The following is a 27,440-nucleotide window of genomic DNA, read 5'->3' on the forward strand; positions in this document are numbered from 1 at the left end:
ATGCAGAAAAAATATAAAATATACCCTGAATTTACAGTTATTATCTTAAGCAAATATTGTTACAAATCAGTTGTCATTATTCCAATTTCAGATGAACAGTTTATTTATACTTCATGAACAATTTCTCAAACCAAGGTGTTTTGCACAACTTCTGTTTAAACCTTGGCAGTTACAGGAATGGAGTGCACTTCAATTACAGCGCCTATTCCAGCTGTGGCCTGGCATTACATTATACTGCATCAGAGCAGTGCAATTACTTGTCATCAGCTGACCTGAAAGCAGATCCGGATTGGAAAGCTGTGTGCTTGCAGCTGCAATGTATGCTGATTTCAGGGACAAGGTTCCACTGTCTCTCAAATCTACAGAAGAAGTTATTCTGTAGGCTTCAGGATGCAGATATGGGTTGCACAGCCAGCATTGTTCTACTTGAAGTCATTCATTCCATGGTTCAGAGAAACTGTGCAAATATCTGCACTCGGCACCAGAAACAGTTGTCACTTGAATTTTTGCCACTGGATGAATCTGATGAAATGAGCAGACCCAGAACTCTCCTAATAATGGTACAGTATTTTTTTCTGTATAAATAATTTACAAATATCTAAAGTTTAGTCGACTCTTTGACATTCATAATAGTAGTAAAATATGCCCTGATCTTTATACAACATGTTGATAAGAGATTGAGAATTAAATGGTGTTTAATTTAGGGCAGATAAGTTGAGTTCCAATGCAAATGATGCTATTAAGTTGAAGCAAATAGAAACCCGATGTCACTCACTCATTTTAACAATGATTTTTGCAGTAAACAAAATCATCCAGGTATTATTTTTAAAACTTTAAAACTGTAAATTCTAGAAGTTTTTGATTAAAAGTTCTAAAAGCCAAATATTACTGTAAAATAAATTGTTCTTTAACAGGGATTGTGTTAAGGACTCTACTGTTTGTGATTGCCAGCTGATATGTTTTAGACCATTTTAACAAAACTAATTATATATAATTGCTGGATTCTCTTCAATAATGGACTACTTCTAAAGATGTCACTTCTCTACTGGGCAATTACATAATATGTTTAATTAAGGTAGCAAGACTTTCACTGGATATGATAGCAGTTATATTAATAATTTGACTTGAAACAACCATCTTCAACTTCGTGATAATGTACCTGCAGAAAGTTTTTTAAAAAATTGTTAGAGTTACAGAGTGTACTGAGTCGAGCACAGCAAAAGCCAAAGTGAAGCAAACTTGTTGCGGTTTTAATATTTAACCAGTTATGCAACATAGCCAATCAACTACTAAACACTGCAGCTTCTTCCAATGTATGTGAGAGCACCAAGATGATGAAAGGTCTAACATGCACCTTTGTGAGTTTTGATCAAACTTATTTAGATATGGATGGATGTTCAGGGGCTTTTTAATCTGCCAGTGTTGGTCAAACGTAGATGACTCCTTCTTTCTCATACTGCTGCCAACTTTGAAGACTCTTGGATTATGTGCAGATATTCAATGCCATGCATCAATTCTTCTTGTGAAATTCACCATGTGCAGAAATATAAAATATAAGCCTTAGCTAGACGTATAGGAAGCACCCAGATAAATTGGTGTAGGTCAGTATAAAAATTCCACTCCTTTTATTGAAATTGTGGAGGCAGCAGAGTCTGTTGACGATTTACTTTGCCATTCGTGACAACATATGGTGTTTTAGTTCAGTGTGCCTGCGATGTTTTTTACACTACTTTAAAAGCACCTACTTTTCAACAGTGCTTTGTAATCATTTCTGGCAACAACTAGGATTTTCATCACAGATGCACAGTGGAGCCCCAGCCAGTTGATCACGGTTTTCTATGGTACTTTAGGTATCAGAAATGGGCTCCAAGATAAGGTAAAAATCGACTCATTCCATCCTTAATACAATTCTACCTCTTTCCTTAGAGCAAACAAATGCCATTCTGGGCTTCTACTCAGTAAGTGCCTCTCCTTTTCCACTAGAGATTTAGATTTATGTTCCAAATATGAACATGATCCAACCCTTGACTCTTAGGATTGGGTCAAAATCCAAGTGGATATACAAGGTGTCTTGCTCTCTCACAAGCCAATTGTTTACCCCAGTTTTCTGGTGATAGCCTTGATTAACAACATATTAAAAGACCCTTGGTAAATGAGACTGACAATAACACGTCTTCAGCTTAAGAAAATCTTAATATTTGAAGGATATTGCATAATTGATGTATACGCTTGGTTTTGAGTGTCACTGCTTGAAAAGTAGCTAATATCTAACCTGCTTCAAAATTTCAAAAAATAATTGTGGAGAGTTCTCATTGCATTGAAGAATTCTACAATGATTGTATAAAAGAAGCCAAACCTTTGTGGCAGGATATTGACATAGATGTCTATTCTGTGGGTGAAATAGACTTAGCATCTTTTGAAGGCTGCTGCTTTTATGATACCACCAGCAGAGAAGGGTTGATATAAAGTAAGGTGTGCAGTCTATAAAATCAGTTCTACTTGCAGTGTGTGTTTCTGTAATTCATTTTAGTTCTCAAGAGAGAACCCAAGCACTTGACTTTAGTGTGCAATGACTCCGGTGTTAATTTCCTGTAGCTGAGAATACAGAAATAGCACTATATCTAACACTTGAATGGTTTAGGAAGAATCCTTGAAAGAATGGTTTCACACAGTCTATGGAAGATGCAAACTAAATCAGAAATTCATGGGTAGAACTTGATGCATTATCTCAACTAACTGAGGAATTAGGATGATGCTAACATTTATTTTGAGAGGAATCGGGTAGAGAAGCAAGGATGTGATACTTGGTCAGACTGCACTTGGAATATGGTGTGCTGCTGTGAATGACGTTCAAAGAATGGATGTACTGGCATTGGAGAGGATCTAGAGGAGTTACATGAGAAATATTCCGGGAATAAAAGGGTTGAGGTATGAGGAGCATTTGGTGGTTCTGGGCCTGTACTCGCTGGAGTTTAGAAGAATGAGGAGGGGATCTCATTGAAACCTATCCAATATTGAAAGGCCATGACAAAGTGGACAAGGAGAGGATGTTTCCTGTAATGGGCGAGTCTAGGACCAGAGGTTCTGGCACAACCTCAGAATACAAGGATGCCTCTTTAGAAAGAGATGAGGAGGAATTTAAGCAGAGAGTAGTGAATCTGTGAAATTTATTGCTATAGATGGCTGTGGAGGCCAAGTCATTGGGTATATTTAAAGGAGAGGTTGATATGCTCTTGATTAGTAAGGGCATCAAAGGTTGTGAGGAGAAGGTAGGAGGTGAGGGTTGAGGGGGATAATAAATCAGCATTAATGAATGGTGAAACAGATTCAATGGGCCAGATATCCTTATTCTGTTCCTATGTCTTATGCTGTTAAGTAACTGATATATTGTGCAGTTAGCCAAATGTGAGAGACATAAAATATTGCACTTTGTTCTGTTTTCTGCGAACTTCTGATATCGGTGATATGTTTCCATGCAATCCTAATATTATAAATCCAAAGCATTCGGCAGATAACCATTTGTTAATTTCTTATTTTCCACACATTCAGCCAGAATGTTACTTAAAATGAATTGGAATATAAAATAAAAACTGCAAATGCTGGATATCTGATATAAACACAGAAAAGTTTGGAAATACTCAACTAGTCAGGCAGTTAACAGTTCAGGTTGAAAACTGTCCAGTATGTCTGTATTTCATTTGGGTCTCAAGCTATTGATTGGTGCTGAAATGCCCAACAGATATATTCATATGTTTGGTGTATGTTTCTAGCGAGACTCCTTACCCCCCCCCCCCACCTCATTCAGGAGTTAAGTTTAATCCAAACTGTAAAGATGGAAACTCACAGATGATTTTTGCTACCTGTCTGATTTGACATTCAGTTAGAGAGTTAAAGTTGCGACTCTTATTTACTTTGGATAATGACCATATTCAAAATCCTACCTCCTTACTAATATTCCATGTGGAAAAGAATTCAATTTTTGATTTATTCATTTGAATAAACAAGTACTCAAGTGAAACTGAGTTAGGTTTCAAAGGAAAAGTGGTGTTTGAACAAATCATATTTAATGAAAGCAATCATAAAAAAAACAAATCATATTCACTGCATTTAACTTATTTGTGCTAGAAACATTGTGACAATATCGGGTTTGCTGATTGTGAAGTTCTAAACTCAAGTGAAGACCTTAAGGCCTATCAGAGATAAATAGCCACGCCTACTCTCACTAAAGGGAGAGTCTTCAAAAACTAGTTTACTTCCCTGTTTATTCTCCATGACAAGTTTAGTTGCCAATATCCACTATTCGGCTAGTAGGTCCCCTCTCCGTACCTAGGAGATTATACTTCCAGTTAGCATTGTAGTTTAAAATGCAGGTCATTTATTTTCAGAGATACACGTTCAAATCCAAACAACACTCTTAAAACGTGTTTAAAACTCACAGAGAATTTCTATCTTAAATATTTAAAAATTACGAACCATTTCCAAATCACAAAGGATTAAGGATTTCCAAAACGTAGGTGCAGTTCCTATGAACTAAAGAAATATGCCAAAGTGGCAGATAAACAAGTCATCTGTCGCAGAAACTGAAGCTGGAAATATGGATTCTAATTCCCCCAAGTTTCTTCCAGGTTTCTTGACACTCCTAACCTATTCCTAATAAACGTGAACTGCTGTCTACATTTCTCCCCTTATCTTTCACTTGGGTGACTTCACGCATGTATGATTTTTCCTCAGATATCCTTAAATGATCTAAAACCATCTTGGACACACAGATCTCAGCAAAAGTAGTAAATGCCTTAAAGCTAACTTCCTTGAGTACAGAAAAACTTCCAACTATAAACAGTTCAGTTGCTGACCTGCTAAATGATATTATCCATCTGATCAGCAAGCTTCCTTGAACTGTTGTTTATTTTAAAACAAACCAAATTAAACAACCCATTGTCTTACACTGACCTCTTGATCAGTAATGAGTCGGTGCAGTGAGCCAGCATCTTGCCTCTTACAGACAGAGCATCTGTGCTATTAACAGAGCTTGTTTGTGAAGCTTTTCGATATACAGTACTTTGTTTTAACTTCAGACTGTTTATTGCTTTCCACTTGCATTTTAAGAACTGAAGACTGACTTCCATTTACAGCCATAAGTTAAACAAAATTGCAAGTTTACTTACAACTGTTTGGAACCTTACAAATGGCAGCTGTCGTGTTTAGGAAGCTGAGATTAACAAACAACAAAGGAGTGAATATCCATCACAATATTAAAGAAAATCTATGTGTCCTGCTAAAAGAGGCATTTAATAGGGAACAAAGCAAAATATTGTAACATGTTAATCCCTTTTGATAGTTGTAGGATTGAAAAAAAAATTCCATTGCACTTTAACATCATCGTGATATTTCAAAATGGAACACAGCCAAGCAATTATTTTTGAAGTGTCATCGCTCTTGGAATGAACACACTGCATCCAATTTCATTCCAAAAATCAGCTCGTAGGGATTAGCTAGGCTTTCTGGAGATCATAGGCTGGCAGCAGATACACTGACCCACATTTTCTTGGGTATATGTTAAAATCCATTCTATTTTGGATTGGATTTGACAACAGGAGGGCCACCAAATATGTTGGCATTGTCCAGAGTTAATTTCATATGTGATTCCAAGTGAAATTTGTATGTTCAAAAATTACTTTTGTGATCAGTTATGTTCTCCAGTTTTATAGCCAAAACATATATTTAATTATAGTAATCATAGATAAGCCTGTTGATGAGTTAATTGCTGATGTTCCATCATTGTTGTTAAGCAAACCTGTACATATCAAAATCCTAATAACAATAACCTGATAAACCATCAGTTACAAATGAGAGAAAATGTACAGATGCTGGAAATCAAAGTAATGCACACAAAATGCTCAAGGAACTTCACAGGCCAGGAAGCATTTATGGAGAAGAGTAAACAGTTGACTTTTCAGGGTGAGACGCTTCATCAGGACTGAAAAAAATATGAAAAGTCAAACTAAGAGAATGGGGGAGGGGGTAGTAGCTGATAGGTGAGACAGGGATGAAGTAAAGAGCTGAGAAGTCAATTGGTGAGAGAGATAAAGGGCTGGAGAAGGGGGATCTGATAGGAGAGGACAAAAAGACATTGAAGAAAGGGAAAGGGGAGCAGCACCAAAGGGAGGTGATGGGCAGGTAAGGAGATCTGGTTTCAGTGGTCTTGAACAAATGATGGTAGGGAATTAGAAAATTTTTCTGCTTTACTTCCAGAGGTGGAATTTAATTCTTTCCATTCAAGCAGGCAATACACTCCTGTGAGCATTCCATCAGAAGGATTACAAATCAGTATTTCCCTGAAGTGACAGGCCAGCCTAGATCACGTACAGCAAGACTGAATCTAATCTTTGGCATCTTTCTTAAGAGCTCTTACAGCTCCAATCAAAAAAAAGCTTTGCATTGTAACCTTTATGATCTGCTATGAGGCAGTGTTACAGAAAGAGGCCTTTCTAAAATGTTGTCCACTCCTTCTGTCTCTGTAACCTTTTGCCTTTCTTGTGTTTAAAATACTTGCCTTATTTCAGAACATTTTGGTCATGTTTTTCCCTGGTGATATTTCAGAGATGTGAGTTACCACTAACAATTATGTTGTGTTTTAAAGGTTAATGTGTTTATGTAAGTTAAAATATAATCAAGTTTAAATCCTTAACTGTCATATTATCTTTGCATCTAGTTTTCATTTGGGATCAGCGATTGTGGCAGCGTGTCAGGGGTACATTGGGGAGTAGCTCAGCCAGTCTATGATGATGGGTTGGTGGTTTGAATTGGTGGAATAGAAGTATTAAGATATCTAGTGTGTGAAATGTAATAGCAAATTACCAGGAATACACCAGTTTGTTTTATGCTGACATGTAGAGGCAGCTCCATAATTGTATTGAGCAACAGAGCGCCCGTCTTTGGTATTCTCAGAAGCAGTTAGAGCTTAATGCCATCTACTACAGTGGCCAACATTCAAGAAAGCTAGATCCTATTCTTGACTGTGGTCCATACATTACCAGAATGTTGTGGAAGGCTTATTTGTTTTAGCTGAAGTATTGCATACGCAACTTCATGGCTTGCGTGACACCAGCATGTCAAAGAGTGCACTGAAGAAACCTTGTCCCCAAAATGTTCCTGAAAACTTTGACAGACAGCAAAGCCTTTCTCCCAGCTTTGCTAGCTGTCAAACCCAAGGATTTTGGTTGTCATTGAAGGGCTTTAATATTCAGAAAGATTTTAAGAAATACTAAAAGTTTCTTAAGTTATTTTAATTAAAATACCTATAAATAACTAACATTAAGCAAAACTTGAATAAGTATCATAAGAGGCCCCATTTGCATTCTTCTCTGCAGCACTACAATCCTCACTGAAGTCACTGGCCGTTGGTGTTGGTGCAAGATCTGAAAACTCTGTCCCATTTGTAAATGCTGGGAAGCTTTAACACATTTAAGATCTAGGAAAATTAGACTTAGAAAAACATAGAAAACCTACAGCAAAATACAGGCCCTTTGGCCCACAATGCTGTGCCGAACATGTACTTACTTTAGAAATTACCTAGGGTTACCCATTGCCCTCTAGTTTTCTAAGTTCCATGTACCTATCCAGGAGTCTCTTAAAAGATTCAATTGTATCCACCTCCACCACTGTCGCCAGCAACCCATTCCACGTATTCACCACTCTCTGCATAAAAAAACTTAACCCTGACATCTCCTCTGTACTTATTTCCAAGCACCTTAAAATTGTGTCGTCTAGTGTTATCCATTTCAGCCCTGAGAAAAAGCCTCTGACTATCCACACAATCAATGCCTCTCTTCATCTTATACACCTCTCATCTTATTCTCATAAGGCATGCTCCACAATCCAGGCAACATCCTTGTAAATCTCCTCTGCACCCTGTCTATGGTATCCACATCCTTCCTGTAGTGAGGTGACCAGAACTGAGCACAGTACTCCAGGTGGGGTCTGACCAGGATCCTATATAGCTGCAACATTACCTCTCAGCTCTTATACTCAATCCCATAGTTGAAGAAGGCCAATGCATCGTATGCCTTCTTAAACACAGAGTCAATCTGTGCAAATGGATTCGGATCCCAAGATCCCTCTGATCCTCAACACTGCCAAGAGTCTTACCATTAATACTATATTCTGCCACCATATTTGACCTACCAAACTGAACCACTTCACACTTATCTGGGTTGAACTCCATCTACCACTTCTCAGCCCAGTTTTTGCATCGTATCGATGTCCCGCTGTAACCTCTGACAGCCCTCCACACTATCCACAACACCCTCGACCTTTGTGTCATCAGCAGATTTACTAACCAATCCCTTCACTTCCTCCTCCAGGTCATTTATAAAAATCACAAAGAGAAGGGGTCCCAGCACAAATCCCTGAGGCACACCAATGGTCACCGGTCTCCATGCAGAATATGACCCGTCTACAACCACTCCTTGCCTTCTGTGGGCAAGCCAATTCTGGATCCACAAAGCAAGGTTCCCTTGGATCCCATGCCTCCTTACCTTCTCAATAAGCCTTACATGGGCTATGTTATCAACACCAAACTTCATCCCAATTGAACCGATAAGAATCAAAGATTTGCTTGTAACTACTCAGGTTCAGAAACCACAAGAAACATCAAACATATGACCACTCTTAGCATTCCCACTGCTGATCATGATATCCCAGTCCCTTCAGTCTTGCAGTGATTCCTGATTGTGGAGTGCCAGCTATAATCATCCCTGGCTCTGTCCATGTACTACTAACTCAACCATCCATGAACCACAGCCAGGTAATAAAAGTAGGTTGCTGCTGTTACATTTGGCAAGAAATCGGCAATCCAGTGGTCCCTCACAACCCTATTGATGCACTGTTTCCTTGGTTCCCCTTTGGAGAGATTGAAAAAGCACTCCCATGACTGACATGAATATTCAGTATGCACAACCCGTCTCTTTCAGAATTATAGGAACCTATGAAGTTTTCTCACTATTTATGTAAATGATTGAAACCACTAATTTGCTCTTGTCTTCCATCTTTCTCCCTTTGCTCTCTCTCATCTGTTTTCATAAGATACACATTATACGCTTCCCATTTTTATATTTCAATGACTTTTCAGAATTCTTATTCTTAGTTGTTCTCTGATGTGCTCTAAGTTTTATTCCTTCTGCTTGAGTAGTTGATTTAAGTCAACCAGGAAAACAAAGTTGGGTAAGTGTATTCACAAAATATCTAAACATAGAATTGAAAGATATTTAGAACATCAGGCAGCAAGACATCTGAGGAAGTAGAAATGAAGGACATGAATAAGGAGTGTTAGAAAACGTGAATATTTGCACTCACAATTTTGCTGTTTTAGTTCAGGTGCTCACACAGACACAATTATTGATATTCTTTACAAATGCTTAAATTCTGCAAAGGTATAGAATTTTCTGAACAAAGAAAATGATTGGATCAGTTGTTACTGTACAAATATTAAATCATAACATCATTTCAAAATTGCTTGCTGAAGCTGATTTCAGTTCAATGTCACATGGAGAAGTTTAAGATGAAAGTGGGATGTGACTCTTCAATCTTTGGAAACATTTAATAGCAGTAATGTTCAGGTTTTGAAATCTGCAGATTTTTTTTTTGCATGTGACATAGCAGGTATTGGTTATTATTAAGGTGAAGGATCCAGTTCATTTGCCATTTACGTTTATAGGTATTGTGAATTTCCAATGATGTGTTGACGCAACGTGCACCAAAAAAAAAACATTCAACAGTTATAAAGAATAGTTCTATAAAATAAAGTTAGAAGCATGGATATGGAATAAAATGTGCATAAATACATATATGCCGGCATGTAGTTACAATGTAAACAGCATTATAAGAAGTAGTTTAAGCATTTACACTGCAGTTACTGAGGTAACTGATTGAGGTGGCATGGGGGGTGCTAATTAGAATGGTTGATCAGATAAATTGCTTGGGGGAAGAAGCTTTAAAAATGATGCAGTATTTTTCTTTTATAGCCCTATCGTGCTTTTTAGAGGAAGCTTTTGGAAAAGTTAGTTTGCTGGGTGGGCTGTATCTGCAATGATTTTTCCTGTCTGTTTTTTTTGTCTTGGGCACACGCAAGTCCTGCATTGATGGTATTCTACAGCCAAATGGCTTTTTCTGCTATCCTGATGCTTTACTGTAGTTTTCTTATGTGGGAGGATGGTGCACCAAGCCGAATAGTAATGTCTGATGTGATAACGCTCTCTGTGATAGCTGTGTAGAATTGTACCAGAATGTTCTAGGGAAGATGGAACTTTACCAACTGCAGCAAGAAATATATCTGCTGCTGAACCTTTTTTTTAGTAAAGAAGATGTGGTTCTCCCATCTGAGGTCCTGTGAAATAGTAATGTCGCGGAACCTGAATGTTGAAGTGGTGCTCACTGCAGCGCTGTTGATGATGAGTGGGTGGAGAGGAAACACATTTCTCCTGAAGTCGATATGAATCTCCATGATTTTGAGACCTTTCAGCTACAAGATTTGATTGCACCTGGACACTAGATTGTTTTTTTTTTAATTTTTGCCAAAAATTAGAAATCTTCCTGTTTTTTTTTATTTTCTGGGTTAAACTATTATATATCTGTATATCCTTTCATGGTCTCTGTTAAGTGTGTAAAGCTGTATTTTCCTCTGATTCCAATTATTTTGCATTTAAAAATTTCACTCCACTCTTTGAAATTGGCAACATTTATTATACACAATGGATTCTCCTCCATTGAAAAATAAACATAAAATGAGAAATATCAGTGTTAATATTTATAAATCAGAAGTATATATGTTAGTTATTTACAAAGTTCATATGAAATATTGAAATCAGTTATTTAACATCCAAACAAAATACATGATATATTGTTAACATTTACAAAAAAGTTTAGTTTAAAATGAACATGAATCTAATCTATTAACTTCTCATGTGTGCCCTCAGGAATTAAATCACAGTGTTAATGTACTACCAGGAATATCCTAGTGCATTTCTAATCTGATTTAAACTCAAAATGCTTTATTAATATAATTAATGTTTGCAAACACAAGAAAATCTGCAAATGCTGGAAATCCAAAGCAGCACACACAAAATGCAGGAGGAACTCAGCAGGCCAGGCAGCATCCATGGAAAAGAGTAAACAGTCGATATTTTGGGCCAAGACCCTTCAGCAGGACTGGAAAGGAAGTAGAAAAGTCGAAGTACGAAGGTGGGGGGATGGGCAGAAGAACACAATGCGGCAGGTGATAGGTGAAACTGAGTGAGGGGTAAGACATGAAGTAAAGAGCTGGGAAGTTGATTTGTGTAAGAGGTCAAGGGCGGGAGGAGGGGGAATCAGATAGGAGAGGATAGGAGACCATAAAAGAAAAGGCAGGGGGAGGAGTACCAGAGCACCCACAGGCTAACAGGCATATAACTTCCCTTCTTCTTAAAGAAAGGAAGAACATTTGCAATTTTCCAGCCCTCTGGAACCATTCCAGAATTTTATGATTCTTGAAACATCATTACGAAAGCCTCCACAATCTCTTCAGGTACCTCTTTCAAGTGTGTATTCCATCTTGTCCAGGTGACGTATCTACCTTATAGCTTCCCAAGCATTTTACCCTTAGTATTAGCAACTATACTCACTTCTGCCCCAACATTCTCAAATTTCTAGCATACTTCTAGGGTCTTCCACATTGAAGACTGTTGCAAAATCCTTAATCATTTTCCAGTGATCCAACATCCACACTCGTCTCTCATTTACCCTTTATATTTCTGAAAATACTTTTGGAATCCTCTTTGATATTATTGGCTAGCTTACCTTCATGCTTCATTTTTTCTCTTCTTATTGTTTTTAGTTGCCTTCTGTTGTTTTTAAAGGCTTTCCAATGCTCTAACTTCACTCTAACTTTTCCTATTTTATATGCCCTCTCTTCTGCATTCATACTGTCTTGCCTACTGTTTGGAGGCCTGCATATAACTTCCTTCAGCAATTTTTTACCCTTGGAGTTTCTTAACTCTACCCACAAGGATTCTACATGTTCCCAACCTTTCTAAGGATTTGATTTCATTTTTTACCAACAGAGCCATGCCACCCCCTCTGCCTACCTGCCTGTCCATTTGACCCAGGATGTGTCCTAGGATGTTATGCTCCCAACTGTGATCTTCCTTCATCCACGATTCAGTGATGCCCACAATGTCATACCTGGCAATCTCATAACTGCAATACTAGATCATCTACCTTATTTTGCATACTGTATGTATTCAATTATAAAACTTGCAGTCCTGTTTGCAGCACCCTTTTAGATTTTGCCTTCATGTTACACTTCATCTCATCCCACTGACTACAACTTTGCCCTATCAAATGACTGTCCTTCCTTACAGACTCAATGCACAATGTGTCAACTTATGATGATTGCTTCACCATCAGTCCTATCACTCCAGTTCCTATCCCACTGCCAGATTAGTTGAGACCACACCAACAGCTCTAGAAAACCTATCCACAAAGATATTGGTTCAGGTGTAACCCACCCTTTTTCTATTGTCATACCTTTCTCTGAAGAGATCACAAAGATCCAGAAACCTGACACCTTGCCCCTGCATCAGATCCTTAGCGACTCATTGATCTGTACCATCATCTTTTCCTGACTAGCAAGGAGTAAGCAGATTACTACCTTGGAGGTCCTGCTCTTCAGCCCCTTGCCTAACTCCCTTCGCAGGATCTCTTCCCCACCCATGTCATTGGTGTCAATGTGCTCCACAGTCTCTGGCTGCTCACCCACTACATCGAGAAGCTTCTGCAGCTGCTCTGAAACTTTCTGGACCCTAGTACCAGGGAGGCAACTCACCAACTGGGCTTTTCTTTTGCAGTCACAGAATCTGCCCTCTTTATCCTGACACTATTGCTCTGCCTGACTTTACCCTTCCCTCTGAGCCTTGAAGCTGGCCTCCGTATCCAAAAGGGTGCATTTGCTGCTGACGGGAATGGCCACAGGGAGACATTACACTGCCTGCTCACTCCTCTTACTCTCCTCCTGGTGATCACCCATCTACTGTCTCAAACCCGTACTCTGGATGTGATCACCTCAGTACAAAGCTCACTTAAAAACAGGTGAACTGAGAATAATAAATTCCGATAGGATTTGATTTGTATGGATGTGATGAAACTATCCCTGCTTATCCAAGAGAATGAACTAATTGGCATGGTAAGCTAGTCAGTGGGAGATCAAATATAGAAGTTAAGAAATTAGGGAAATCGCTCCTGCATAGGGCAGTCGAAGTAGATAATAATGGACGAGGTTCTGTATTTGATATGATTACAAATGTGAAGGCAATAATGGTTGTTGAGGTGAGATTACAAAGGCTAATTGCCACTGGAACCAGATTTGATCAGTTAAAACAAATGGCCTCCAATAAAGTACCTGCTCAATCTCTTTTTTTGTGTGTGTTTATTAAGGTTAAGGATACTACTGAGGGAAGTTAAGTATTTTCTATGTCAAACATGTTTCCTGGTTTAAAAGAAAGCAATTCTCCACAGTAATTATGTGATTTTCTCATTTTCCCCATGGTTAAAATCAGATGGTAATATAGCAACTTGTTATTGAACTTGTTTCAAAGATTGAAAACCATTTTTTAAATTAGTTACTTAAATTGGAGCTGCATGGTGGGGCAGCTGGAGAGTTGTTCTCTCACAGCTCCCATGACCTGGGTTTAATACTTGCTGTCTCTCTGGTGTTGGTACATTCTCCCTGTGACTGTGTGTGCTTCCTCCAGCGCTCTGGTCTCTTCTCTTATGGATTAATTAACCATTATAAATTATTCTGAGAGAGCAGGTGAGTATGAGCCTGTGGAAGTGGATAGGAAGGTGAGGAGAATAAGTTACAGTAGGGTTTTGTGTAAAAATGGATGCTTTATGGTTGGTGGGGATTTAGCGGGCCAAAGGGCTGTGCTGCATCAACCTACAGCTCTAAATTCCTGATAACATTTAAAAAGGCAAGAATTATCACATCAGTCCAACACAGATTGCAATTGAGAACCCAAACCTACAATTCTTACTTTGTCATTCAAAAAGCTTCAGATTTCATCAGCTTTGATGACCACTTAAGAATTCTTTTTACCAACGAGGTGATAGATGCTTCAGAGTACATTTCTAATCCATTCACTTCACTGTGAAGCAAATCAAATCAATGCACCTAATTATATTTTTTTACTGACCTTTTGGAAACCAGATAGCTGAACTGCAATTATTAGTAATCAAATAAAGACAGAAAATGCTGGGAGCACTCAGTAGTTCAGGCAGCATTATGGAAATAAAAAACAAGTTAATATCTCACGTCAGAGACCCTTATTTCAAAAGCCCAGTGATGAAGGGTCTTCAACCTGAAGTGGTAACCAAACTGTTTTGCTTTTCACAGATGCTACATGGCTTGCTGAGTATTTCCAGACTGTTTTGTTTTTTATTTCAGATTTTTAGCATCTGCCGTCTAACTTACTACAACTGCCAATTATTATTAATAAAGTTCATTTGACATTTGTCATTTTTATTTCCTGTTTATTTTATTCTCATGCATTAATACAATTTTCCTTTTTTGACATTTTGATTCCTTGTGCTGCTAAATTGTGTTTTATTTATTTTGTTTCCTCCTTCACTGACATCACTATTCCCATCCTACATTCGGCTTTCTTTAGACAGATACCTTTTGAGCTCATGTACAGTTTCCATGTTCAGTAGTAGCAGTCCAGAATTCAGTGATGTCATAAATAATGTAGGATTAGATCATTGCATCGATTTGGCCGCGGGCTTGCTGCAGTTTTTGAATGTAATCCCACCTATTGGGCATTGTTATTTGCACACCTTCCTTTGCATGAATGGAACGTCTGGGATGGAGTACGTAGAAAGAATCCCAAGGAAGGGGATTGCTTAGGAAAGGCAGGTGTTTAGAGGTGTGGAGCTCCGAGGAGCTTACAGGAGCTCAGAGACTTGAGGAAAGGATGTCTGGAGGTTGAAGTTTGGAAGTGGAGCTGTCTGGAGAGCAGTGGCTTATGGAATTATGGGGACTGGTTGCATGTCCCTGGAGAATGACGTGCTGTGGGGAGGGTGAGAAATGCTGGGAAATCACTGATGATTTAGGAAGAATGCCTGAAGATCTGTACCTTAGTGCTAAGGCTTGGTTTTATAGTGACAAGTGTCACGGGGATGTGAGATCACTGGGAGGACGTGGGGCATGAGAGTTGGCAGGTAAAATGGGAGGAGTGTGTGGTGGGCTGAGGAGAATCACTCCATAAAAAGTGTAGGTGATCTGCTATGATCAGATCTACAATGCTGGGTCGGGCCTACTCCTAAAGATAGCCAACAAGCATAAATGTTCTGAGACTATCCAACATTTGATTCTCCATGGCACAGTTTGATTTACTGCTGCAAACCTATACATCAGGGAAGCAGAAATTGACACATAGGTTTCAAGGGATATGGGCTAAATGTGGGGAAATACATCTAGTTCAAATCGTTGCTCCCCTAGCCTCAGTGGAAAAAGTCTGCATGCATTCACTCTATCTATATCCATCATAATTTTATATACGTCTATCAAGTCTCCCCTCATTCTTCTACGCTTCAGGGAATAAAGTCCTAACCTATTCAACATTTCTCCATAGCTCAGTTTCTCAAGTCCCGGCAACATCCTTGTAAACCTTCTCTGCACTCTTTCAACCTTATTAATATCCTTCCTGTAATTCGGTGACCAAAACTGCACACAATACATAACTCTATGATTCTATAAATTTTATGCAGCACATTAAAATGTGAGCATGATGATCAAGCAACAATTTTATCCAGGTAAGTTGTGTGAGACATAACTTTTTAAATGTATTGTTAGATGTGATTAATATATAACAGAAGCAGGGAAATAATCCATCAAAGTTAATATTCTTTACTTTCATTTCTCCCTTTTCTGCTTAAAGAGACACTTTTCCCTGAACTGATTTTCATTGGAGGAACATTTCAGTATTTAACATCTTTAAAATGACCAAAGGTACAAGAGTCTACGCAAATTTGAAAAGTGAAAGGATGAATATTTTTAGCCCCATTAAAGTAATGGCAGTGTATTAACTGCTTTAAGTTATTATTTTGATGATATTTATATTGCTAACTAGCCAGCTCTCTTTACTTCGTTTCCGCACCAAATGCAATCAAAATTCTGTCTGTAAATTGCCTCAGAAAACCCTGCAGAATTTCTATGTATCTGTATTTTGCTGATGATTTTGATAAGAGCGCCATTTGTTTCCTGTACAGTGGAATCAGTACAGTGGCCAATTTAAGTCCACAATAAACAATCAGATAAATGTGTGCCAGTAATCTCTGCAAAGAGTTCACCTCCTGTAACCCTGGAAAGTACTTGGCAGAAGCCCTAAATAAATGATGCCTACCCTGCAGATGTTACCAGAAATCAGTTCCAAATTTGGCTCTAGATAGATGCTCCACAGTGCCTGACTTTGTGTTTGTACCCTTGTGTGATCCAAATGGAGTCTGATTGTTGTTGTCAGATAGATTCCAGAAGCAACCTAAAAGCAGCTAGGTGTGCAACAGTAGCAGAGCAAACTCCTTCTCCTGGCACTGGGGATAAGTATGAACTTTATTCTACGCTGTCACTGTTAAACGCTTGATATCTGATAATATATTCAACTTTGGGCAATTTTGAGATTCCTTCTAATCTTAATTTTGGAGTCCGGGGTTGGGGCATCTTTGCGGTGGTGTGACGTGTACATACTCCCCCTGCTGGGCCAGTTTTTGTGCTGCCAGTGAGGCAAGTAACTCACATGCGAGGATAGGTTTTACATACTCAACACCGTAAGTCTTCTGTCAACCTGCTCCCAGTGCAATACACTGCCAACTCCAGAATAAGCGTACATAGCCCACCCTTGGAAAACATGAACCACTTCTCACATTTGGAGATTTAACTCTCAAAAAAAGTAGTGATGACAATGAAATTCACCTCGACCTTCAATACATTAGTACCACCTCTGGTCAATTGAGAAAAACTGTATTTAAATATCAAGATCTCAGACCTGGGCATAAAACTGATATTCCATCAGGCTGTCATGATGCCGGCCCTCCAAATGCTTCTCAGACCTGGACCAACTCTATATAGACAAAAACATCCACATATATTGGATAGGTAAACAAACCAATATCAATCCCCTCTCCCTGGCTAATATCCGCAGCACTGAGGTTCTAGTACTCTTAGATAGTTACTTAGGGCAGACCATATCACTCACATACCTGAACCAGGCACTACTTACTGAGCTCAGTCATGGGAAGAGATTATCAAGCAGAGAAAAAAAGATTCACATTTGTGCTTAAAGTTCCTTGACAAATTACAGCAGCTCACAGATTCTTGGGAACTCTGTTCCACGACTACTGTAAGTGGTGAAAAAATAATCAGATGTTATGGAGAATGTTACGGCCATGCATTGGGATCAGTAAGGCCACAGCATCTCATTAACTGTTGATCGACCCAGACCATCAGCTATTTCTGTTCCATTGTCAGAGTCTACAGTTTTCAGATTGGTCTTATTGTTTGTGTTAGAACACACAAACCAGAGTGGTTACAGGTCATCTTCCATCCTGAGTAATGCTTTTGCAGAACTAGTAATTCCTTTGTGTTGTTGAGGTTGAAGTAAGATTAAAACCCAGTATAATATTTCTCAATGATATCTGATCTTCCATGTGTACTTCAGGGAAAGAGAAATTTCAATTTCTGCACTGCTTTCATTGAAAATAAAGAGGAAATATCTGCAAAAAGCCTCCGCTAGCTGATCTGATTTAACACAGTTATATTGCTATTGAGGTTCTTTTATTTTAAATTTAGAAATACAGAATAGGCCCTTCCGGACCTTCGAGTCACGTAGCCCAGCAACCCCTGACAACCCTGATTTAACCCTAATCCAATTAGGGGACAATTTACAATGCTAACTAACCTATCCGGTACATTCTTGGACTGTGGGAGGAAACCAGAGGACCTGGAGAAAACCTTCACAGTCCACAGGGATGACGTACAGAAACTCCTTGCAGAGGACTCTGAGATTGAACTCTGAACTCCGAAGACCCAAGCTGTAATAACATTGCAATAATTGTTACACTACCATCAGCCGACAAAATATTTCTGGCAGAGTAGAAGAGAATTGTATTTTTTGTTATGGCTGTTCTTGACAATAATGTTCAGAGTATTAAATGGAAATGGCATCATACTCAGCACTGTTGTTTCTCAAGGAAAACAATTGGAACTAAAATAGCATTACAACAGAAAGATATCTCTTCTAAAAGGCATGCTTTAGACTGAGGCTTCTGTCTAGAGTTTCAATGCTTTTTCCTTAATTGTGCTGCTTTCTATTGGGTTCAGCATGTATTCATTCCTCCTGTCTTACCTTCGACTGGCTCCACACTGCCATTTTATTTCCATCTTGTTTACAGTGTTGTTGACCGTTTTTTTGAACCTATTCTCACTTCAAGCCTTCTTGAATCACATTTAATTAGTTTTCACATGACTGAAGGATCAAAGCCGTTCATTAAATATTTTTGCCACAACAGTCAAGATTGGCCTGCAAATTGCACTTAACTCTTGTAAGGATCCTTTTGCATTTGACATCAGATTAAAATATTTAAATCTCTGGGATTGAATTTAACTGTGAAAATGTGGCAATTTATAGCACAGCTCTCCCCCCCCCCCCACTTAATTCTTCAAGCAACAATTGTCAACATTTATTTAAATTTATACTTCACATAATTATGCATGTTAAATTGATGAGCATTTGATGGCTCTGGTCTTTTACTCGCTGGAGATTCGAAGAATGAGGGGGTATATCATTGAAACCTATCAAATAATGAAAGGCCTAGGTAGAGTGGACCTAGAGAGGATGTTTCCTATAGTGAGATAGTCTAGGACCAGAGGGCACAGCCTGAGAATAGGAGATCCCTTTAGAACAGAGATGAGGAGGATTTTATTTAGCCAGAAAGTGGTGAATCTGTAGAATTCATTGCCACAGAAGGCTGTACTTGGATATACTTAAAGTGGAGGTTGATAGGCTCTTGATTAGTAAGGGTGTCAGAGGTTATGGGGAGAAGGCAGGAGAATGAGGTTGAGAGGGATAATAAATCAGCCATGATTGAATGTCAGAGCAGACTCGATGGGCTGAATAGCCTAATTCTGGTCCTACACTACTATGCAAAAGTCTTGGGTATCCTGGGGTTTTTCTATGGTTTCTAGTGGTGTGACCTCACAGAATCTTGATTTCAACATCATCAAGGCTGCCTGGGATTAGCTGGAGAGACAGAAGTAAGTGACACAACCAAAGTTGGCAGAAGCACAATAGCAAGTTCTCCAAGATGCTTGGAATAAGTGACCAGCTGATTTTCTTACAAAACTACAGGCAGTGTACCTATGAGAATCAGTTTTAACGGTAAAGGCTGGTCACACCATTTATTGATTTGATTTAGTTTTTTACTGTTTACTGTTTTTTATAGTATTTTTTGATATTCAGAAACTTATCATTTTATTAATTTTGAAGGCATCTTCACTTTACAGAATTATTTTACATGCACCTAAGACTTTTGCATAGTAACTCAATGTCTTATTAGCCAAAGTTTTCCTGCAACGTTTATCTCTCTTGCCTGACCTGCACTGATATGAGGCATACTGCTTAGTTACAACTTAAGTTCACTCTGTGCTGTAGATAATAGCTGCTCCAAAAATCAATACCCAACTTTATCCCACTTTTTAAAAATATCTACTTCCTTATTTTCAAAATTTCAATGATTGTTCAATGTTTTCATAAACAATAACTTGAAACAATAAAGTACCCTTAAATTTTTAAAATAATGAAAGCACAGGTTGAAGGGAATTTTATTAGAAAGCTTTATTTGTAGCTTGGGAGAAATGTATTTACTTTTTACAGGTTGGTGATAGTTAAACAAACTTTCTTTTAACTATCAAATTTGGTTTGAAGCATACATAATACTCAACTTTTCCTTCTACATTGTGTAAGCCCAGTTATCATTACCCTCCCTCTAGTAGAACTCTTTGGTGTCATACTAATCTTGAAAATAATTTATTAGATTGGTACAATAAATAATTCTTGACGTGGGTAACTATGACATAATTGTAAGATGGAAAGCAAATTCTGAGATCTTATTGGAATTACAGATTTTAGATTTATTAATAAATTAGTTGCAAAACAAGCTTTTCCTTTTGCTGTGTCTTTATATCAAGTCTCATGTCTTTTGTGCTTTATCTTTCATTGAGAATTGTTTGAGAAAATAGTAAAACAATGAGCAATGAACAGATTTCAAATCTACTTTAGGTATTTTGTAAAGTAGCTGAATTAGTTTAACATTGTGACATAAAATAATATTAACCATGGTCCTGAAAGAGACATGAGTCACTGGTGCTTTTTTTTTTGTTTTGAGCTTTCATTTTTGCAAACTCTTGGAGCAATTAAAAAAAAGTGACTTCGCTTAAAAGGAAGAGCTGATAGAGGAACTGAGTAATAAACCACAATGCTGCTGGAATGGACAGTTTACTTTTGTTTTTTGTGCATGGATTTAGTACAGGGCCAAACCTAAAACAGCAATCTGCCATATCTAGGTGATGGTTAAACCATGTGAATTTAACAAATGAAACAAGGCACTTCCAGTACAAATCATATTTTTGATTGACTTCTGAGATAAAAGCAGAAGGTCGCTGTAGCTGAAGGTTAATTTCCATACAGCATGTCATTTATACAGACATAATTTGTCACACCCTTGTCTACGAATTAACAACGAATAATATTTTCCAAGCAGAACTAACAATTTGAAATAATGCAAGAGATTCTGCAGATTCTGGAAATCCAGAGCAGTACACACATAATGCGCGAGGAACTCAGCAAGTCGAGCAGCATCTACGAAAATGAATAAATAGTCGACATTTCGGACCTGAGACCCTTCATCAGGACCGGAAAGGAAGGGGAAAGATGCTAGAATAAAAAGATAGGGTGAGGGGAAGGAGGACAAGTTAGAAGGTGATAGGTGAAACCAGGTGGGTGGGAAAGATAAAGGGCTGGAGAAGAAGGAATCTGATAGGAGTGGAGAGTGGACCATGGGAGAATGGGAGGAAAGAGGGGCACCAGGGTAGGTGATAGGCAGGTGAGAAGGAGGAAAAAGGCCAAGTAAGGAATGAAAGAAGAGGGAAGAAGGAGGGAAAAGGAAAAAATGTGAAAAAAGGAAGGAGAAATTAATGTTCATGCCATCATTTTGCCATCATACCTAGATGGTATGAGGTGTCGCTCCTCTACCCTGAGAGTGGCCTCATCATGGCAGAAGAGGAGGCTATGAATGACTTGTCAAAATCAGAATGGGGATATGAATTAAAATGCTTGGCCATTGGGATGTTCCACTTTTGGCAGATGGAGTGGAGGTGCTCAACAATGCAATTTACATTGTGTCTCACCAATGTAGAGGAGGTCACATTGGAGGAACCGGATTGAATAGACAACCCTAACAGCCTCCCAGGTGTGGGAATCGGTAGGCTTATAAAAGATGTCAGTCGACAGTTTGTCTGCAAAAAGTGGAAATGGAGAGATCAAGAAAGGGAGAGAAGTGTCAGAAGTGGACCATGAATTTTAGAGCAGGTTTGAAATTAGAGGCCAAGTTGAGGAAATTGATGACCTCAGTATGTGCACATGAAATAGCACTGATGCAGCTGGCAATGTAGTGCAGAAAGAATTTGGGAGCATTACCAGGAAACGCTAGGAACATGGACTGTTTCACATAGCCAATGAAGAGGCAGGCATAGTTGGGGCCCCTGGCTGCCCCTTGAGTTTGGAAAAGTTGAAGGAGAAATTATTGAGGGTGAGGATCAGTTCTGCCCATTTAAAATGTTTTCCCACAGTAATAGTAAACTGACTGCCTGCTATTTGATTATTTATCTTCCTCCCCTTTCTTGAACCAATGTATAACATTTCCAGTTTTCAAGTCCCCTGTAATCTTCCTATACTGAAGAATTGGTAGATAGTAATCAGCGTCTCCATACTTCTTACCTTTGATTAGATTTGCAACCTGAATTTTATCCCATTTATGTCAAGTAAATCAGGACAGCCTTACTAATATCTCCTTATCATTTCTTTTTATTGGCTCCAATAATGTCTTTGTTTACCAAAGCATTGAGGATGTCTACTTGCTCGGTATACACTGATGTCAAGTACTTATTTAGTAACTTACTTTGGATTTTACCTTCAAAATCTCCATTTGGATCCTCATTAGTACTACCATTCCTTTTGCAGGCTTTATTTTGTAAATGTATGTATAAAATGTCTTTAGATGACCTTTTATGTTTGCACCTAGTTTGTGGTCACACTCTCTTTGTGCCTGTTACTATATTTTCCTCTCTACAGTTTGTATTCAGCCAAATTTTCCAGTGCAATACCAATCTAACATCTGCCATTTGCCACGTTTTTCTGCTTTATCCTATTCTGCTTTAACTCCTTCCTCTCCTGAGGAGCCCTGGCTTTGGCTGTCCTCCTTTAGTTCCTTGTTAGGAACTAACTCCATATAATTTCAGCCATTTCCATTTTAAAAGCCATTACTCCATTTATTTTCTGCTTGTGAGCCTTTGACTCTAATTTACTCTGGCCAGATACCTCCTAAGTTGGTTTGCTTTGGTGCCACTTGTCTCTTTCCATTCCCAAGTCTTACAGTGTTTTGAGGTGTATAACCAAGTCTCTGTTATTCTTCACCTCACCTACTTCATTCCCCTCACTCAATTCTGGCAATGACACTTCTGTAGGACACCTACACATTCAAAATTAGTAGGAAGGAATTCAAACATCCCTTCCTTTCTGTGCAGTTAATATGATTTTAGCTTCATTCAGTGTCTATGTTCACAACTTCCATTATAACTACAGAATAGTAATTTTGTCTCTATTCTCATAATTCAATATCAAGTAGGATTGTGAGAGCCCAGATTCTCTTGGAATGCCAGCAGTTCCATATGTCATTGCTAGTATTTGCCCATGTGACTTTGTCAGTGATCCTTGCATGAGCTCAGGCTCTGAATTTCCTGAGAGGTCCATAGGGGTAATTACTTGATGAAATTAATTGGAATTGGAATATTATTATCATGTTTAAAATGTGCCTTACCTCACACAGATCAGATCATTACACAGGACATTGGGGCAGAACCAAGTAAAACGATAACATTGCAGAATAAATTGTAATAGCTGCAAAGAAAGTACAATGCAGGAAAATGCAATGTTACAACGAGGTAGATTGTGAGGGCAAGAGTCCAAATTATCATACTGGAGATCGATTTAATAGCCTTCCCTTCTAACAGTGGGGTAGAAGCTGCCCTTGAACCTCATGGTACATGCTTTTGGGTATTTGGTATCATTTGTTCCTTTCTTGCAGTTTTCCAACAGTTCTATTGCTAAAGGCTGAAATTTCCAGACAAACTGGGGGGCTTGGCTTTACCAAGTGCCAAAACCTGGATGTATGACAATATGGCCCTGTGATCCACATGTGATCTGTAGAGCTTTGTTGGTCACCTCAGAGTTTTCCTTTAGCTATAACTTACAAAAAATCCATGTCACTGCTTCTTAACTCCAACCAACTAGATATTATTTTTGGCCCTCCTCTCTCATTTTGTTCAGTTCGAAACAGAGAAAAACTACAGCACAATACAGGCCCTTCGACCCACAAAGTTGTGTTGAACATGTCCTTACCTGAGAAATTACCTATGGTTGCCCATAGTCCTCTATTTTTCTGAGCTCCATATACCTGCCCAGGAGTCTCTTAAAAGACCCTATTGTATCCGCCTCCACCACAGTCGCCGGCAGCCCATTCCCCACACTCACCACTCTCTGCGTAAAAAACTTACCTCTGACATCTCCTCTGTACCCACTTCCAAGCACCTTAAAACTATGCTCCCTTGTGCTAACCATTTCAGCCCTGGGAAAAAGCCTCTGACTATTCACATGATCAATGCCTCCCATTATCTTATACACTGTGATCCTTGTTATATGAAGGCAGTTTGCTGAGGATGCATGGGTGATGTCAAGTACCTATTTAGGTATTACTTGCTTGCAATTATGAAATGGAAATTAAAGTGTTCAATATTGAAGAGTGTCTTAACAGGAAGTTTTTATTCACTAGTGCTTTGTATTCACTCCTAAAAGTGAATAACTTGATAACTCAAAAGGCTGCTCAGACAGTTTTATGCTGAAACTATCCAGGAAGGCTTTCTTTAATATTTAGCTTTTGATTTCTTCACGTAATGGGGCACTCAGTGCTGATGTAGCTGACACCACTCCCTTAGCAACATTTCTAGGTGAGGCATGGCAACAGTACCAACAGCTGCCACACCAGTGTCATTGTCTGGGCAATGCAAAGGGTAATTTTAGCCTACTTTTGAAAAGTGGTAAATTGATTAGATCTATTAATAAAAAGAGAATGAACATTTGGGTCTGAACTTTAACAACCCCATGCCTTGCCAGTTTAGAAGTTTCTGGCATAATGTTGCAGCACCTGTTTAATGTCTGCATTCTGGCTGCTGGAAGGATGCTGTCTTCTTTAAGTCTGTATAGACATCCTTGATAATCTGTAGATTCTTGCCTCAGATTGCCGATCCTAGTCAAGTGAATAAATAGCTTGGTGACTCGGGTGAATGTGCTGCCTGCAGCTGTGGTAAGAGATGTTGGTGCCCTTTTGAGTGAGAGATTTCAATGTCTTCAGCTTGCCCACTGAAATACCTTCCAAGGACTAGGTGCAATAATCTGTTGTTATCCTGACAACTTTACAATTGTTTCAAACTCCAGACCTAACATACTTTTGTTCATTTAGATTCTAAAGTTTAGAGATTCAAGGTTTTCCCCTATGGCAGAGACAGACCCCAGGAAGAAACAGTGTCCAATCTATGAGCCCTGATGTGAGCCCCGATCTCTGCCCCTGCTCCATACTAGTCATCAGCTGGGTCCGTCAGGATGCAGAGTGCATGGGAGCTGCTACCAATGTCTAGCAAAGAAGTGAATTTGATATCCATATGGTACAGGTTAATGATAAAGTCCATCATTAATCTTGTCTTTTCCTGCATTCAGTTGGACAGGACTATTAGATCACTGATCACCTTGCTGTGCATCTGCATCAATCTCATTGTGACAGCATCCAAATCATGGGCTTCATGTCAGTTCTCAAAGTCAGTATGTACTTTGTCCCACAGCTCTAGTAAACACTGTACCACATTCCATTTGCTTGATGCTAGACTGGAGATGTACAATCGTTGCGTTATGATCCTGTGATAGAAAAACTGCATTATATTGGGAAACATCAGAAAGCACTCATATAAGTGGATGAACTTCCCAACCTGTTAATATCCAATCTCTCCATTGTGTGCCTTGCTACTGTCCAGCTGCGATAGGGAGTGTCCTGCCATTTATACATAGCAAAATGTCAAGGTTTGCACTGAACTGGATTCGTAGGTGCTGATCTTTTTGCCCATTTCATAATGTTTCAAGTATTTGTATAAAAGCTGGGGAATGAGCTAATATATCAATTGGAGGTGAAATCCAATTTAGAGATTTTTGAATGATATTTTGATTTTAGATTTGTGCGTTATGGACTGACAAGATAAAACTACATTAGCCAATACAAACTTTCATAGAGTCATAAAGCAAAACAGTATGGACACAGACACCTTGGCTCAATGAATAGAAATTGGCTATGCTTGCCCCAGCTTGTCCCAATTTCTTTTGGTCCATATCCCTTTAAACCCCACCCCTGCGTTTACTGTACCTATCCAAGTGCTTTTAAAATCATACTTAAACACTTCTTCTGGTAGCTCCTTCCCTGAAATAATTACCCCTTAAGTCCCTTTTAAATCTTGCCCCTTTCACCCTAAATTTATGCCCCCTAGCTTTGGACTCCTTTGCCCTGGGGAAAAAAACTGTTACCAATCACCTTATCTATGTTCCTTATGATTTGATGAAAAGTCCATAAGGACATCTCTATGCTCCAATGAATAAAGACAGCCTGGCCAACTCTCCCTATAACTCAAGCCCTCTGGTCCTAGCCAAATCCTCTTCAATCTTTTCTCCATTCCTTCCAGTTTAACCACATTTATCCTGAAACAGGGTGACCAAAACTGCTCACATTACTCCAAGTGTGACCTCACCAATAACTAAGACAACTGCAATGTAATGTCCCAATTATATTAAATGTTCTGACAAAAGAAGGCCAGTGTGTCAAATACCTTTATCGCCATCCTGTCTACCTGTGACATCACTTTCAATGAACTTTCAATGCACTTGTAATATAAACTATGCACTTCCTCAGATAATGTAGAGCAGTTTATTTCCAGTTCCTGATTCCAACAACATAAATTGTGTTTGAGTGTGTTTTCTAAATGCTCTAACACAAGTTATCATTCTACTGAGAGGATTAATATCTGAGAAGGTACAACAGGGGCTTGTGTATTGGCTGTGATTTAAAGTTCAAAGTTCAAAATACATTTATTATCTAAGTATGTATACTATATACAACCTTGACATTTGTCTCCTTGCAGGCAAACACAGAACAAAGAAACACAATAGAAATCAATTATTATCCCTACACAATAAACACTATCAAACATACAATGTGCAAAGTGCAAGAACAAATTGTGCAAGCAATAAAAATGAAAACAAACAGCACACAGAACATCAACCGCAGTGTCATGTTGAGATATTGCTAAAGAAGTTTAACTACGTTGGTTATTATTATGTAAGATGAAAATATTTAAATATGGAAGTATTTTGCGGAATTTCGGGTGTTGTCTTTACCAATAACTTAATTTGATGGATGTAAAATTCACTTGAGGAATCGAAAACATGAAACACATGTCAAAGCAATCTGTGGTTAAAATGTTGTTAAGTTCTTGTATGGGGCTGTGAGCAGTTCTGACTCTGTGCTCACTTCTGTACAGGGCAGATAATTTCAGGTGACCTAAATGAATTTTGTGACATTGAAGAAAGAATCTTCAAAATGTCTGCAAACAAATTCTCTGGCATCATGAAGGATTCAGGCACTGTCAGAGAAAAGAGGTGGGATCTTCCAAAACAGAAATTAACCTCTGGATAAATTGAATCTTGGTTTGGGTGGCAAAACTTTACATGATTCCAATCTTATTTATAAGGCCTATTTTCTAAATATTTGTACACTTCACTGTTATTTTCTGTTTAATTCTAAATTTCACCCAAAATGTTATTCATTTTGCAATTTTGTTGAGTTATTGCATTGTTTTCACTGTTCTTGCTACCATTTTTCTGAATGTGTGGCAGGTGACATTGATTCAGAAATGACTTCTTCCCCTCGGGCTTCAGATTTTCAAAGGCTCATGACCACTACCTCATTATTCATTGTCTTGCACTATT

This window comes from Hypanus sabinus, chromosome 2 (assembly GCF_030144855.1).
Source record: "Hypanus sabinus isolate sHypSab1 chromosome 2, sHypSab1.hap1, whole genome shotgun sequence".
Lineage (NCBI taxonomy): Eukaryota > Metazoa > Chordata > Chondrichthyes > Myliobatiformes > Dasyatidae > Hypanus > Hypanus sabinus.